Raw genomic sequence first — 17,819 nt, 5'->3', positions numbered from 1 at the left:
TAAAAAATGCGTTGGGGATGTTTTCCCCATCTTTAAGCATGCTATTGATGTCCTTTCCAACTTTGTTCCATGTCAGGGGGTGAATGCCCAGGCCATTGATGACCAACCAAGGACATTTCTCCTCCACAAAACAAAAAAATTCTATTAAGTCTTTCTTTTTTACTCTTATTCCCCTCTCCCTAAGATTGTCCTTCATTTCCTTTATGAAGAGAGCTTCTTTAGAGAGAAACTTGCCCATGGTTATGGGACGACAAGTCTTAACTCAAGGTCGCCCGCGGTGCACAAGTGATGCTGTCCGAGCGCCTCTACCCGAATTTTGTCCGGACCTCTATCTTGGCTGTTGTCCGGTGGGTCACCTTGCCTCGAGCCCCACGTGTGGGCGCCACTTGACCCGTCCTGCAGGCCAGGTTATTCGAGAGTCTCTAGGAGGGTCCACCTGTAAACCAAAGGGGGGAGAGGGAAAGGAGACCAGGCGCATAAAGAAAGACAGAGTCAGTCTGAGTCAAGTGGAGGTCTCGTTTATTGACTGGGTATTGAGGCTTATAAGCAGGGCTTCAGGCAGGGAGGGGAAGCAGGGGAAGCAAGGATGGAAAATTCCTAAGGGAGGGTGAGGTGGCTTTGGTCCCAGGCCCCTGCAGCTAGCTGATTAGCACGTACTCCAGGAAGTTGTACAGCCCGAGGTTAGGCCAGGAACTTCCTGCTTTTGTAAGGTTTGATAAAGCAAGGAAGGTCACACAAAAGTTCAAGACACAGCTGTCTGGAGTCAGTCCCCAACAGTGTGTGTGTGTGTGTGTGTGTGTGTGTGTGTGTGTGTGTGTGTGTTGTCAAATTATGGAACCCAAGACCTTGCTCATGCCTGGCAAATTCTCTACCACTGAACTATGCTCATATCGTCAGTCATATACTCCTCCAATGTTGAATACCATATATTCACTATGACTAACTTCTCATTAATTTGTTATAAAATATTAAGAGTTTGTCATGTGACAGACAGTATATTCAGCATACTAGAGAATCCAGCAATGAAAACCCAAGATACAGCCTCTGCCCCTATAGAACTTTTAGTCATCTGGTAACTTCTTTATTTTCCATGGTCTCTTGGGCTTTCTAGCTTGCTTACCAACTTTTACTTACATAACATGTTGTATACTCTGCATTTGTGTGCTCAAATATTGTAGTTCTTTTCAAAGTAAAATTTAAATGCTTGGAGACACAGTGAATTTTCCCTGTGCTTGAAGTCCTTTTAGTTTAGTCTCTGCTCTCAGATTAAATTATTTGCTTTTCTAATGGTATTGGTATAGTATTCCTTGCATTATTATTGAAATATCCCATCTGACTAGACTCCAGACTCTTTAAGTAAAAGGAACTTGTCTTACTAACCCTTTTATAGACTGCAGTATTCAGAAAAAGTGTCTGTATCATAGGAAGCAGGCATTTATTAATTAAATGACTACACAAATGTGTCATTGTAGTATTGGTAAAATTATTCTCTATGTTTTAATATTTTTTACCAAACAATTCACTAGACTATTTGCTTCTAATAGCAGACTTTGAGCCAGCTAAAGCCTTCCACATCTAATTCTAGCTTGTGGCCTCTATGGTAATCTTTGCTCACAAACCTTATATTCAAGCTTATTAAAGACCACATATTAAATAAAAGCAGTTAGGCTGTTAGGGAGAGTGTAATGCCTGTTCACATGGGAAAACATAGCTGGAAAGTTTGAGATTTAAATATTATTGCTCAGAAGATTTAATCCACAGTTTCCAGAAATCTAACTTCCATAAAAACTGGGTATTGTATTCTAGGAAAAAAAAAATCAAACTTTCTTCAGATAATGGCCACAATACCAAATATATGTCCTCTCTGATGAATGAGTTTTGGTGTTCAGAACTCAGAAGCAGACAGCTGTCACAGTGCCACTAAAGAGTCCTATCATTTGGAGCAGATGGCACTACTTATTTGACCATCAGATGCTGTTCTGAAGTATCAGTTGGCCAACTGCTTCGAAGAGGTATGAAAATAGAAGATTTATTTAGGGCCTGAGGATTCAAGCACAAATGTTTGTTGACACAGAGTTTAAACTGATATGGAAAAATTACAATCAACCAATATCCAGGGCAGTTCCAGTAGAGGGTGTGGTGTAAAGCCCTATTCTGCATATGAAGGCATAGCTGGAAAGCATTTCGGTGGCCAGCTGGCTTATAATCTCTTCTATGTAAGCTTCCCCTGAGATATGTAGTAGCCACAGGCATACTCACACATTCACACACCCCAGCAAATGCATTCCTACAAGTACAGTTGCTAATTAGTCTGAAATTTAAATAGAATATCACTTAGAAAACAGCTGGGTCAACTGTGGCAGGTCTGTGAAAATATTCACAGCATGTGTTGGTGGTCTACATCAGAAATAACAGCCTTTTCTGGCTCATCTTTAAGATAGCAGCTGCAGTTCTGTGTACCTTTTACCAATACACAACAATCTGGGCCTGCTGCACAGTTACATGGAGTATAATGGTCAGATCACAGTTATGACTCAATCCTCATTAGAATTAAATCTAATTAATTAACACTCTGCTCACCACTGCTCATAATACAATTTTAAGTACTTTCATAATAATGATATATCGTTAAGTACATATAGAATTTAAAGACAGTTCATACTGCTTATTCAGCAGAATGCTAGGGCATTGTAAGCTCTTTGTGTAAAATAAACAGGTTCCCTTTGTGTTCACACTAAATGTATACAGGAGAACAATGAATCAAATTCTTTAACTGAGCATCACATTCTATTCCATATCTCTAGAGTAGTGCCAGCATAGAATCCCCTAATGAATCTGCAAGCATTTAATAAACTATATTGAATGTACTAATGGCAACTGTGATGAGTAATATGCTCTAAGCACTGGAAGATAATCTGAATTTTAAAAAATGTGTATTCTTAGGGTGTTTGGCCATCCCATCATCAGAGTAGGTCAGTTCGGGCTGTATCTCGACCATTGCCAGCAGTCTGTTGTGGGAGTATCTTTGTGGATTTCTGTGGGCCTCTCTAGCACTTTGCTTCTTCCTATTCTCATGTGGTCTTCATTTACCATGGTCTCCTATTCCTTGTTCTCCCTCTCTGTTGTTGATCCAGCTGGGATCTCCCACTCCCCCAAGCTCTCTTTCCCTCGACTCTCGCCCTTCACTACCCCCACTCATGTCCAGGCTGTTCATGTAGATCTCATTCCATTTCTCTGTTATTGGGCGATCCCCGTGTCTTTCTTGGGGTCCTGTTTTCCAGGTAGCCTCCCTGGTGATGTGAGTAGCAGTCCAGTTATCCTTGTTCCACATCTAGTATCCTCCTATGAGTGAGTACATACCATGTTTGTCTTTCTGAGTCTGGGTTACCTCACTCAGGATGATTTTTTCTAGATCCATCCATTTGTCTGCAAACCTCATGATGTCATTGTTTTTCTCTGCTGAGTAGTATTCCATTGTGTATATGTACCACATTTTGTTTACCCATTCTTCAGTTGAAGGGCATCTAGGTTGTTTCCATGTTCTGGCTATTAGAAACCTCATCCAACTACTGAGGGATCTGGATGCAGAGATCCATGGCTAGGCCCCGGGTGGATCTCTGGGAGTCCAATTAGTGAGAATGAGGAGGGTTTATATGAGCAAGAATTGTTGAGACTAAGGATGGATAAAGCACAGGGACAAATAGCCAAATGAATGGAAACACATGAAGTATGAACCAATGGCTGAGGGGTCACCAACTGGATCAGGCCCTCTGAATGGGTGAGACAGTTGATTGGTTTGATCTGTTTGGGAGGCATCCAGGCAGTGAGACCAGGTCCTGTGCTCACTGCATGAGTTGGCTGTTTGAAACCTGGGGCCTATGCAGGATCACTTGGCTCAGCCTGGGAGGAGGGGACTGGACCTACCTGGACTGAGTCTACCAGGTTGATCTCAGTCCGTGGGGAAGGCTTTGCCCTGGAGGAGGTGGGAATGGGGGGTGAGCTGGGGGGAAGGTGAGGGGGGTGGGAGGGGGAGAACAAGGGAATCCGTGGCTGATATGTAGAACTGAATTGTATTGCAAAATAAAAATAAAAAAATTAAATAAAAAATGTATATTCTTTAATTTAATCCTATAACAATTCTATAGGTATACAATGACCTCATTTTATTAATGTGGAAACTGGGGGGCGTGGTGGTTAATGTATTTGCTAAAATATTAACATACTTACTATTGCTTAAAACAAATGAAAGAAGGCAGAGCTAATATTGGAATTTTGGCAGCTTAGGGTCAAAACCTATTTGTCATTATCATTTATTATATCTTCTTGATAATTGAAAAAATCATGGGGAATCAATCTTGATTGTATTAGAAAAACATGTAATTTACCACTACAAATTATAATTTTTAGGAACGACAGTGGGCTATTAACATTATCATGCTCCTAAGAGCTCATGAAAAAATAGACTTTAGGAGGGCTAAGTAGCACACATTGTCAGGCTCTAGCTCCCTTCTCTAGACTGAACAGAACTAGAGAACTACTAACAGCAGAATCTCAGAAAGCTTCAAAAAGGTAAAAGGCATTGACATCATTGCCCATATTTCTGGCATTGTTCTTTAATTTCACTTTCATCTGACAATGTGAGGTAAGAAAGTGTCCTCAGAGATGTCAGGGCTTTCTAGAGAGCATAGGGAAATCTGGGGAGACAGATGTGTTGTGTTACCATAGTGGAGAGCTATCCTTTATCCAGGAGGGAGAGTCCATTGAGGCACTGTTAGAACTTATATAAGGGGACTATAGAGGAAATTTTGATAATTTTTAAAAAGTTAACCATTAATTAACATTTTATTATACTACACAAAGACTGTGAGACAATTTGATATCTTATGGTTTTTTTTTTTTAAATTAGAGACAGAGTCTCTTTAAGTAGACTATGATGGTTTGGAACTCTCTATGTAGCCTAAGCTAGCCTTAAATACAAGACCCCTTTGTCAGCCTTCTAAGTTCTGGGATTATAGACTTACACTCCCATGTCCAGTTTGCCAATTCCAATTTTGTACAGTAAAGGGCAATGCTACAGATATTGAAGTTTCACAAGTGTAGTTTGAAACAAATAAGTAAATATTTTGCACAGTAGTTGGAACTTGTTTTATTTTTCATGTTAAAAGTACATTTCATTGTTTTAGAATATTATTTTAAAATGTGTTACATTTGTTTGTGCTCTGAAATATTTGTTTAATGATGTAAAGATGTATTGCAATCTTTTATGTTGCATTTGTTTACCTCTGTGAAGCTATGTTACTGTGCCTGTCTAAAACACCTGATGGTCTAATAAAGAGCAGAATGGCCAATAGTGAGACAGGAGAAAGGATAGCTGGGGCTGGCAGGCAGACAGAATAAATAGAAGGAGAAATCTGGGGAAAGGAGGAAGAAGTGTAAGAAGGATTAAGGAGGTGCATCTCAGGGGCCAGCCATACAGCCACACAACTAGCCACAGAGTAAGAGTGAAAGTAAGATACACAGAAGTAAGAGCAGGAAAAATCCCAGAGGCAAAAGGTAGGTGGGATAATGAAAGTTAAGAAAAGCTGGCATGTAACAAGCCAAGCTAAAGTCTGCTCATTTATAATTAAGAATAGCCTCCATGTGTGATTTATTTGGGAGGTGGGTGAAAGGCCTCACAAAAGAGTAAAGAGTGAAAAGAGCAAAACAACTGACAACATTTCTTCTTTCTAAATAATATCTGTTTGTACCCACAGACCTAAGATGTTTTCAACATTAGTCAGAGAGACTTCTTTTTTCAATGGAAACAGTCAATGGAGAGATGCATAATTAGTCAAAAGGTTGACAGTAAGAGATGAGTGCTCAGCCTTGAATGGAACATCTACATTAACCCCCTACACTATCAAGGTTCAAGAAACCCTGGGGAAGTAGAAGTGGAAACAATATAAGAACCAGAAGGTGGGGAGAAGTGCTATAAAGTACTGTCTCTTGAACATGACATGGCTATTGCATTCATGCATTCACCACAACTGTGGTTACCTACACAAGACCTGAACAAGGTCAAGCCAACAAAAATTCCTACATAGATGGAGGAGGTGCTTTTCAGGCCTCATCCCTTACATTAGGAGCTTTTGGCAGTGGATACCTACTGGGAGAGGAAGAATAAATCATTTTTGAGAGTGTAGCCACTGGTAGATTTTCCATGTTCCAGTGGGTGGCCACAGACTCATGCACAAATGAATAGCACTAATTCAACTTGGATTATGAAAAGAGAAAGATAGAGAGAGAGGAAAGAAGGAAGGAAGAAAGAAAGGAAGGAAGGAAGGAAGGAAGGAAGGAAGGAAGGAAGGAAGGAAGGAAAGAGTCACATAGAATATAAAAAGTTAAGATGTATAGATGGGGGCTCTAGGGGAATTGGAGGATTGATATAATCAGATTTCATTGGATATTATCAAGAATAAAGAAAAATGTTGTGGAATATTAATTGATAAAATAAAATTAATCTGGGGTCATGAGGCTGAGTCAGCAACTAGATGGCAAGAAGTGGTAGGAAAGAACCATATGTAGATAGGACTTTTAAGTGGGGGCTGAGCAGAAGGACATTCTGTTTTGGGGGGGGGAGATGCAAATTAGGAGAGAAGGTTAGCTACTAGCTATTCAGCCTCTCTGAGCAAACAGAATTTCACCTCAATCTTTGAATCTTGCATTCTATAGAGGAATAGAGATTTAAGTAAAGCTCTTTTTAGCAGCTGTGATAGAGCCAGTGCCTGAGGGAACAGAATTCTCACCTGGCTGTGACCAGTGTTGCCTAACCACTGCTGAGAGCTGTGGAGGTGCAATTGCCAATTAGGACAGCAGTTGTTTAAGGGGTAGCTACTGAATTTAATGAAAAACAACATTTGCCACCCTACATTGGGTGCCAAAATGTAGTTGGTTGTTTTTTACTCTTTTCAGGGCAGGGTGGTGTTGAGATCTTTTCTTATAAATTTCCTGGCTTAGCTTGGCTTATTTCTAGCCAGCTTTTCTTAACTTGTATTATCCCACCTACTTTTTGCCTCTGTGCTTTTTCCTTTTCTTACTTCTGTATATCTCACTTTCCCTCTTACTCCATGGCTGGCTGTGTAGCTTGGTGGCTGGCCCCTTCTTTTCTCACTCCTTGATCTTTTTTACTTAACCATCCCTCTTTTTTCACTCTATTTATTCTCTCTGCCTACCAGCCACTCCTATCTTTTCTCCTGCTTTGCTATTGGTCATTAGGCACTTTATTAGACTGATCAGGTGTTTTAGACAGGCAAAGTAACACAGCTTCACAGAGTGAAACAAATGCAACATTAAAGGGTGCAACACATCTTTACATCATTAAAACACGTGCTCCAGAGCATAAACAAATATAACATATTTTAAAGTAATATTCCACGAAAAAAAAAAACATTTTAAAGGCCTTTGCAGATATGCCCTGTAATTATTCCAGGTAGTCATTGCATCAGAACATTTCTAGGATTCTAGTGGACAAAGTTGTTTGAGAAGGAAGAAATGTGAAATGCAGAGGATGTTCAAAGCTGATCATAGATGGTGTCTTTGTCAGAGTTCTATTATTGTGCAGTGACATCATGACCAAGGCAACTCTTATAAAAGAAACTATTTAATTGAGCTTTACTGCAGTTTCAGAGATTTGGTCTATTATCGTGATGAGGATCATGGGAGCATACAGACAGACATGCTGGAGAAGCAGCTGGGAGTTCTACATCTGGATCCAAAGGCAGCAGCAAAAGAGAATACCACTGGGCATGGCTTGGGCTTTTGAAACCTCAAAGCCCACCCCTAGTGACATACTTCCTATAACAAGGCAACACCTCCTCAACAAATAGTTCTGCTTCCTAAGCATTCAAATATATGAGCCTATGAAGACCATTCTTATTCAAACTAGCACATTTCACTCACCGGCCCCCAAAGGCTTGTTGTCTATAACAGTCTCAACATCGATTAAAAGTCCAATGTCCAAGTCTTGAAACTCAAGGTATTCTCTTAACTGTAACCCTCTACAAAATTGAAACCAAAAAGCAGATCATATACTTCAAATGTACAGCATTACAGAATATACATTACCATTCTAAAAAAGAGTGGAGCATAGTGACAAAATACTGAACCAAAGAAAGACCAAAAACCAACTGAACAAACTCCAAACACTGCATCTCCATGTCTGATGTCAAAGCAATCTTTAAATTTCCAATTCCTTTCAGCTTTGTTGACTGCAACACTTTTTCTCTCTTGGAATGGTTATACGCTCTGTTAGCAGCTCACTTTGGTATGTATTCCAGGACACTGGCATCTCCAACATCTCTGATCCAGATCATCCAGAATTTCAAAAATGCAGACATTAAAAAGCTAATCCATTGCACTGTAATTTTCCAAGCTGAATTTAATAGGTATATGTTTATCCTATATATGAATTCTTTACTTCCTTGCTTGTGAATGATGTTAATAAGATCACACAAGTAAAAATAATCCATAATTAAATAAGTTTGAAAAAACATGCCATCTCTATTCTATGCCAAAACTCTAACATACCTAGAAATTAGATGTTACAATCTATAATAAATATGCATCATTAAATTCAATATTGTGTTCTAAAATCAGTTATGCCATTGAAGAATGACCTTTCAGCACCTTTGTATCCTTTACAAATGTTAGAGAATAATCTAACTAACAGCTAGTTTATGGTCATATTTTTTACATAATATCCTTAGTGTAATGTTAGTTGATTACTGTTCCTCATATTGTCCTCACTGTGTTGGAAGAAGTCTCCTCATTTCTCACTTAGAAAGCTACTCCTCTTCACATACAACTGTGGATTTTGAGCAAGCCCATTAAAATTACTCAGGGAATTTAACCTATGTCCCAGACACCATCAATTAAAGACAAGCTCTGGGGATGAGTATAGGAATCTGTAGGACTGGAATGTTTCCCAGGTAATTCTAATATGCACCCAGGCCTAAGAATCAGAGACACAGGGCAATGATTCTCAAACTTTCTTGAATGTAGCATGACTCCCATGGATACAGACATTTGTAGAGCTGATGAGTTGTTCTTTAAACAAATCAGAACACCACATGATCTTGGTGTAGTTCCTCCATGACTGTCCTTCAACATGTCACGACATAGGCTAGACCTAGCACTCAACAGCAGGACAGTCAAGTAAGAATCCCATCTTCCAGAAATGGGGTGTGTGTGGATATTGAAACCTTCCCTATTTCATTTCCATCTCCATACAAAAGGACTTTGAGATAATTCTACAATTCTGGCAGCAAGATCTTGATCCATTTTGAATGTCTCCGGTAGCCAGTAGATGGGGTACGCATATATTCTCTGGCTATTAGCTTCAGCTGGAAGAAGAAAAACTTGCTACTATAGCAGTGTTCTTCCTTGGCAGTTCACAAATCTGACTTCTCATCACAGTTGCTCTACATGTAGCATTCAGGAAAGTCTGATATGAAAACTCATGAACATAATTCAGTCAACATGGCCAAGCATCTGTATTTGATAAGAATTGAGAAGATCCATCAGATCAAGCTCCCTTAAATAACAACTACAAATTTGGGACAAAACATGAGAAAGAGCTACCAAAGTCACTAAAAGAAAACAAAATGTTAGAGCACTAGGTAGTAGTCATCACATATAATTAAAAACTAGTATGAACAAAGTTTAGCACTCAAGGTGGCTTTTAGCAAAATGGCTTCCCATTGTTGGCATGCAAACAGGCTTAAGTCAGAAGGCATTCCTAAGTCATGAAGGAACCAGGTGAAACAATACAAAGCATACTCACCCCCACCCATTGCAGTCCCAGTTGCAGGCCAGCAGGCAGGACTCCTACAGGCAGGCTGGACTATCCCCATCCCCCACCAGACCCTGTAACCTACAAGCCCTACCCATTCCCCAAACCCATCCATCCTCCAAGATCACAGCAGCTCCCTGAGACATAGACTCCACCAGCTTCAAGTGGACAAAGAGGTGAGTCTTTGTTCTCCTAGCTTATCACCCCAGCCTCGCGGGCACAACCTGCACCCCCATATTCTCACCCATTATAGTCCCACTTGCAGGCCAGCAAGCAGGACTCCTGTAGGCAGGCTGGACTACCACCATCTCCCACCAGACCCTGTAATCTACAAGCCCCACCCTCCTGTCCAAACTGACCCATCCTCTGAGATCACAGCTGCTCACTGAGACAGAGACTCCACCATCTCCGAGTGGACCAAGAGTCCTAGTTGCAGGCCAGCAAGCAAGACTCATGCAGGCAGGACTCCTGTAGGCAGGACTCCTGCAGGCAGGTATAACTACCACCAACCTCCACCAGACCCTGTAACCTACAAGCCCCACCTCACCCTCCAAACCTACTCATCCTCCAAGATCAGAGCTGCTCCCTGAGACACAGACTGCACTGGCTCCAGTAGGACCAAGAGCTCCCATTGGAACAAGAGTGCTAATTGGACCAAAAGAAGCTCTCTCAGACACAGACACATTTACAACAATTGTATGAAGAGATGGGTAGAAGCCAGTGCAAAAACACATTCAACAACATAAAAAGCAATATGGTACTGAAAGGTTTACAACAAGCCCCCACTGGTGGGCGTGTTCGCATATGCCTGGCAGACACTTCCGCCTAGCCAGTTCCAGGTCAGGATAGCCATTTCCGGGTCAGGGCATCTCGTGTGACTTAGATCAGTGATGTTCCATTGGCCACGTAGGTGCACAGCATGGCCATGTGATCTATGCGCTTGCATGTAGTAGTGACGCTGATCTGTCTACGCCCAGCCTTTAAAATCTGGCGCCATGTTCTCCACACATGTGCTTCCCGCAGGCCTGTTCACTCTCTGTCCCTTTACCTTTAATAAAACTCTTGTTAGCAGATTCTGACGTGTTTCGTGGCATTTCCTTGCAGGGTAAGAACACAACGCAGCCGAAAAACTAACAGGTACCACCAGAACCTACTCTTTCTACATCAGCAAGACCTGAAAATCCCAACACAGAAAAAGCAGAAGAAATCAATCTTGAAAATGACTTGAAGAAAATAATAGAAATCTGGGTAGTGGTGGTGCATGCCTTTAATCCCAGCACTCAGGAGGCAGAGGCAGGCAGATCTCTGTGAGTTCAAGGCCAACATGGTCTACAAAGCAAGTTCCAGGACAGGCTCCAAAGGCATACAGAGAAACCCTGTCTTGAAAAAATAGAAGAAGAAGAAAAAGAAGAAGAAGAAGAAGAAGAAGAAGAAGAAGAAGAAGAAGAAGACGAAGAAGAAGAAGAAGATAGAGGCCTGTAAAAAGGAAATGAAAAATTCCCTTAAAGAAGTTGAGGAAAACCCAAGCAAGAAATTGGAAGAAATCAGTAAATCCCTAAAAGAAAACCAAGAAAAGCAAGAAAAAGCAATCAAATAGGTGAAGGAAACAGTCCAACACTTGAAAACTGAAATAGAGGTGATAAAGACACAAATTGAGGGAATGATGGAAATGGAAAATCTGAGTAAATGAACAGGAAATACAGATGCAAGAATAACCAACAGATTGCAAGAGATGGAAGAGAGAATCTCTGGCATTGAAGATATGATAGAGGGAATAAATTAATGAGTCAAAGAAAACACCAAAGCCAAAAAAGTCATAACATAAAACTTAAAGGAATCTGGGACATAATGAAACACTAAACCCAAGAATAATAGGATAGAAGAAGGAGAAGAATATCAGCTCAAAGGCACAGAGAATAAATTCAATAAAATCAGAGAAGAAAACTTTCCTAACCTAAAGAAGGAAATGCCTATGAAGATACAAGAAGCTTACAGATCATTAAATAGACTAGAATCCCAAAAATATCCCCTCACCACATAATAATCAAACAAGTAAACAAACAGAATAAAGAAAAAAATATTAAGAGTTAAAAGGAAAAAGACCAAGTAACATGTAAAGGCAGACCTATCAGAATAATACCTGACTTCTATATGGGGACTATGAAAGCTGGAAAATCCTGGACAGATACTATACAGACATTAATTGTCCATGGATGCCAAACCAGACTATTATATCCAGCTAAACTCTCAATCACCATAGATGAGTAAACAAAATATTCCATGATAAAATGAGATTTAAACAATACCTATCCATAAATCCAGCCCTACAGAAAGCACTAGAAGGAAAAATCCAACCAAAGAAAGTAAGATGCACCCATGAAAACACAGGCAATAGATAATCTCACACCAACAAATACCAAAGAAGGGAAAAATACAACACTACCACCAAAAAATAACAGAAATTAACAATCACTGGTCATTAATATTCCTTAATATCAATGGACTCAATTTGCCTATAAAAAGACACAGGGTAACAGAATGGATACAAAACAGAATCCATACTTCTGCTACATGTAAGAAACACACCTCAACTTCAAAGACAGGCACTACCTCAGAATAAAGGGCTGGGAAAAGATGTTCCAATTAAACGGACTTAAGAAGAAAGCTGGTGTAACTATCCTAATATTTAACAAAATAGACTTTAAGCTAAAATCAATCAAAAGATATCAGGAAGGACATTACATTCATTACAGGAAAAATCAACCAAAATGAAGTCTCAGTTCTAAACATTTATGCCCTGAATACAAGGGCACCCATATTTGTAAAAGAAACATTACTAAAGCTTAAAAAACATATCAAACCCCACACACTAGTGGTGGGAGACTTCAACACCCAATCTCACCAATGGACAGGTCTGCCAGACAGAAACAACAGAATAATTAGGGAACTAAAAGATATTATGAACCAATTGGACTTAATAGATATTAACAGAACATTCCACCCTAACACAAAATAACATACCTTCTTCTCAGCATACCATGGAACCTTCTCTAAAAATCAACCACATACTAGGTCACAAAGCAAATCTCAACAGATATAAAAAAAACTTGAATAACCTCCTGTATTTTATTGGACCACCATCTAAAGTAAGATTTAACAACAAAATTTACAGAAAGCCTACAATTTCATGGAAACTGAATAATGTTCAACTGAATCACCAATAGGTCAAGGAAGAAATAAAGAAAAAAATTAAAGACTTCCTAGAATTCAATGAAAATGAATGTACAACATACCCAAACTTATGAGACACTATGAAAGCAGTGTTAAGAGGAAAATTCATAACACTAAATGCTGACATGAAGAAGTTGGAGAAATCTCACACTAGTGACTAAACAGCACACCTGAAAGTTCTAGAACAAAAAGAAACAAAATCACCAAGGGGAATAGATGCCAAGAAATAATCAAATTGAGGGCTGAAATCAATAAAATAGAAACAGAGAACAATACAAAGAATCAATGAAACAAAGAGTTGGTTATTTGAGAAAATCAACAAGATAGACAAGTCTTTATCCAAATTAACCAAAAGGCAGAGAGAGAACATTCAAATTAACAAAATCAGAAATGAAAAGGGAGATGTAACAACAAAGGAAATCCAGAGAATCATCCGGTCATACTTCAAACACCTGTACTCCACAAAATTGGAAAATCTAAAAGAAATGGACAATTTTCTGGATAGGTATAACGTACCAAAGTTAAATCAAGACCAGATAAACAATTTAAATGGACCAATAAAATCCTAAGGAAATAGAAACAGTCATTAATAGTCTCCCAAGCAAAAAAAGCCAAGGACCAGATGGTTTTAGCACAGAATCCTACCAGATTTTCAAAGTAAAGATAATACCAATATTCTTAAAATTGTTTCACACAATAGAAACAGAAGGAACATTACCAAACTCCTTTTATGAGGCCACAATTACCCTGATACCCAAATCACACAAAGATACAACAAAGAAAGATAATTACAGACCAATCTCTCTCATAAACATTGATGCAAAAATACTCAATATAATTGGCAAACTGACTCCAAGAACACATCAAAAACTTGTATACTATGACCAAGTAGGCTTCATCCCAGAGACACAAGGATGGTTCAACCTATGAAAATCTGTCAATGTAATATACCATATAAACACACAGAAGGTAAAAATAAACACATGATCATCTCATTAAATGCTGAAAAAGCCTTTGACAAAATCGAATACCTTTTTATGATAAATGTCTTGGAGAGATCAGGAATACAAGGAACATACCTAAACAAAATAAAAGCAATTTACAGTAAGCTGACAGTCAACCTCAAATGAAATTAAGAGAAACCCAAAGCAATTACACTAAAATCAGGAACAAGACAAGGTTGTCCACTCTCCCCATATTTATTCAATATATTACTTGAACTTCTAGCTAGAGCAATAATACAACAAAAAAGAGATCAAAAGGATAGAAATTGGAAAAGAAGAAGTCAAACTTTCACTATTTGCAGATGATATGATAGTATACATAAGTGACCACAAAAATTCTACCAATGAAATCCTACAGCTGAAAAAAAAAAAACAAAAACTCACTAATGTGGCAAGATATGAGATTTGTAAGCCCCCCGCCCCCCGTTTTGGGTAGCTGTTGCCTTGCTTGCTGACCTTGACCAGATGTCCTCCCTATGCTGATTCCCTGCCAGTTTCCATCCTCCTGAACGCTCACTGGAGGTTTTTTGTTTGTGTATCCTACATTTGGTGTAAACAGCTTAGATGCAAGAATGTAGACTATCAGGAGTGAACTTCTGCCCTCCGGGGTTCTCCCATTGTGCTGTAAGCCTGTATTTAAGGTTTCCTCCCTCCTTCAATAAATGGCATTTGGCATTCTGCTGAGATGAATGACCCACTGTTTCTTATCTCTGTTTTTTGATCCATAGCTCCTGCTCAGACAAGGTGAATGGGTGGTGTTAGTGAAGGTGTTACCTTTACAAGATTAACTCAAAAAAATAGTTAGTCATCCTATATACAAATGATAAATGGGCTGAGAAAGAGATCAGAGAAAGGAGTGACTGTGGTATTGACTCCGAGCCCTCCTGAAGCTTTCCTGAGTCTCTGTCTTTTTCTTCGTCTACATCTCTATTTTTCATATCTATTATTTCTCAATCCACACTTCCCTATACCAAGGACCATCTGAAGGTCCATCGGGCTGGATTCGGCAACTGAGGAGACACTGAACTGACCAAAGTGCTGTGAATAAGTGACTATTGAATGCTCAGCCATAAGTGAGACATCTGCACCATCCCTCCAATGTTCAAGGAGCATTTTAGAAGAAGCAGAAACAATGTAAAAGAAGGCAGAAGGAGTGTGGAATACTGATTTCTGGGCATGATATGGATAATGTACTCTTGAACACAAAGCAATTATGATTAGGTGCTCAAAATCTGCACAAGATAAACATCCTGGCATGGAAGAGAAGGGGGTCTTATGGGACCCTACTCCTCTCTGAAGATTTACAATTAGCTAGTGATCAGTGTAGAGGAAGAGATGTTTTCTTCATTGGTGTAGCCACTGGTAAGGAGCCCATGCCTCTGTAAGCAGTATTAATGAAATCCACTGGGTTACAAAATTAGACATGAGTGTAGAAAGAGAACTGGATGGAAATAGAAAGGAAGTTGTTGGGGACCAAAAAGAGTGAGAGGGGATATGAATGAAATTGATTATGTACATGTATAAAAATTCCATAGTGAAGCCTATCTTTATATATAAAACTACTATATGCCAATTCAAAACAAAGAAAAATAGATGTGGAGTGTGTAAAAAAAAAAGGAAGGGCTGGAAAGGTGGCTCAGTGGTTAAGAGTACTGTCTGTTCTTCTAGAGGATCTAGGTTTGATTCTCAGTACCTACATGGCAGCTCACAACTGTCTGTTGAACTTAAACAAAGTGTGATTTCCCTCACAAACTGTCTTGTTCTCCCCAACCACACAAACTGTTCTGTTTGTCTAACTGTGTCAGCTCTCCACTGCCAGCTGTGCCTATAGTAACAAAGTATGATTGTTTAGCTCAGGTGTTTTCAAAATATTTATATATTTTTTAAATAATTACTATTTTTATCAGTCAGAAAAGTACAATAAATTTAGACAAATATTTTAGACAAGGATAGTTATTGGACTTTTGTATATCCATGTATTTTTTAGAAATAATATCAATGGCCAAATTATAGGTATGAATAATGGTGTTGGGATGTTTATAGAATGGCATGATGCCATTGCCAAAATCACCCACCACAGTTAATAAAAGGTACAATGTTTCTTATGTGTGATTTTTTAAATATTTTTCCATCAATATTGTCAGAATTATGCTGAAGGAAAAACAGAAAAATATGGAAATGTTCACAAAACTGCCTCTTGGCTAGGGAATAATTTTCCTTTATTTTGTGCAGATTTCATCTACTTCATGGATAATTTCAGATATTTTACTAGAGAAATGAGTATTTCATAGCTTAGATGGAAAAGAAGGAAACGAAGAAAGTTGGAAAAGAAATCATCGTGGCTCATGATGAGCTCAGGGCTGCACAGCTATGGGCTACAGCTGGAAGAACATAGTCTAGAACTGTAAAAATACGTCATGACAGGAATCTGAAGACACTCATGAGTCTAGGATTCATAACTAATAGCAAAACAGTCATGATGCTGGCTGTGTAGAGAAACTGGAAGCTAGCAAGGACATGCAGAAAGGATGTGTGCCAAGGAAAATTAGAAGGATAAATTTAAGAACAAAACAAGACAGGTGATCATATATTCACGTAAAGGGTTAAAAAAATCATGAAGATTAAAAATATCCAGGGAAACAGGCTTTGAGGATAACTTCCCTGGATATCAAGCTTTGATAGTGCACTAAGAAATCAATACACCTGAGGAGCTGTCAACACACAGCCCATAGCAGACAATTGACAAGCTGGCAAACCCAGCGTGAAATGGGTAATAACCAGGTAGAGATTGCTCTAATCCCTCTGTAGTTGTGCTAGAAGAGAGTAGATATCAGCAAAGCAAGCATAGGGAAAGTAAAGAGAAATAAGTGGACTAAATGTGCATGTACCACCAAAATTCATGTTTTGAAATTATGACATATGATGGTATTGGAACATGTGGCCCTGAAGATCCCACATAAATGGAATTAGAGACTAAACAAAAAGAGACACTTCCTTAATGAGGACTTATATAGTGAGAACCTGGGGTTATATGGAGAAGCCTCACCAGACATCTAAACAAACTTCCACCTTGGTATTCCCAGTCTCCAGAAGCAGTCAGAATAAATATTTATAAATGATGTAGTGTATGCTATTTGATTACAGCTGCTCAGTGACAGAAAATTATGACCTTGCATATTTTCTAGGTAAAGAAAACCCACCAGTACGTAGAAATACAAACAGGTAATCTACAAATCAGCTTATACATAAGCATATATCCTTTTATTTGAGACAAATTATATTTACCCATGTTTACATGTATTTAACATTATACAAAGAATTTTCTTTCTTTTTATTCTCTGGAGAACAACAACCTAAAGCCTTTTCCAATATGGAAAGACATAGGTATTTGTTGTATTTTGTATAGTACAATTCATTAAAACACTTTCATTTATTGTCTTGCTGACATCCCATTCTAGAAATATCAGCAGCTAGATTTGCCAACACCCCCTGACCTATTATAAAACTCTGTTATCAGTATATCCTTTGGAAGCTTCACAATTACACAACTGAAAATTTGCAAGCTATGATTGACCTACAGCTAATACGGAGTGAAAGGGAGATTCAGGGGTGTTTTCCCAAGTCTGCACAGCTTTTAACAAATACAAAGGATTACTCAGCCATCAGCACCATGACTATAAATGCCTGTCAGTGTTAATAACAGAATAAAGTTCCTGTGGCAGCTTTGGTCCATTTTAGAGTTTATCTCAGTCAAG

At 38.9% G+C, this 17,819-nt stretch overlaps 1 pseudogene; it reads left to right on the top strand.

Annotated features, from left to right (window-relative positions):
* Positions 1–288: 288 nt before the first annotated feature.
* The window catches only part of LOC131912829 (large ribosomal subunit protein eL39-like), a 42,491-nt pseudogene continuing 24,960 nt past the window's right edge, over positions 289–17,819 (top strand).

The sequence above is a fragment of the Peromyscus eremicus genome, chromosome 6, assembly GCF_949786415.1.
Source record: "Peromyscus eremicus chromosome 6, PerEre_H2_v1, whole genome shotgun sequence".
NCBI lineage: Eukaryota > Metazoa > Chordata > Mammalia > Rodentia > Cricetidae > Peromyscus > Peromyscus eremicus.
The sequence above is the reverse complement of the archived record's forward strand: the minus strand, read 5'-3'. Positions and strand labels throughout refer to the sequence as shown.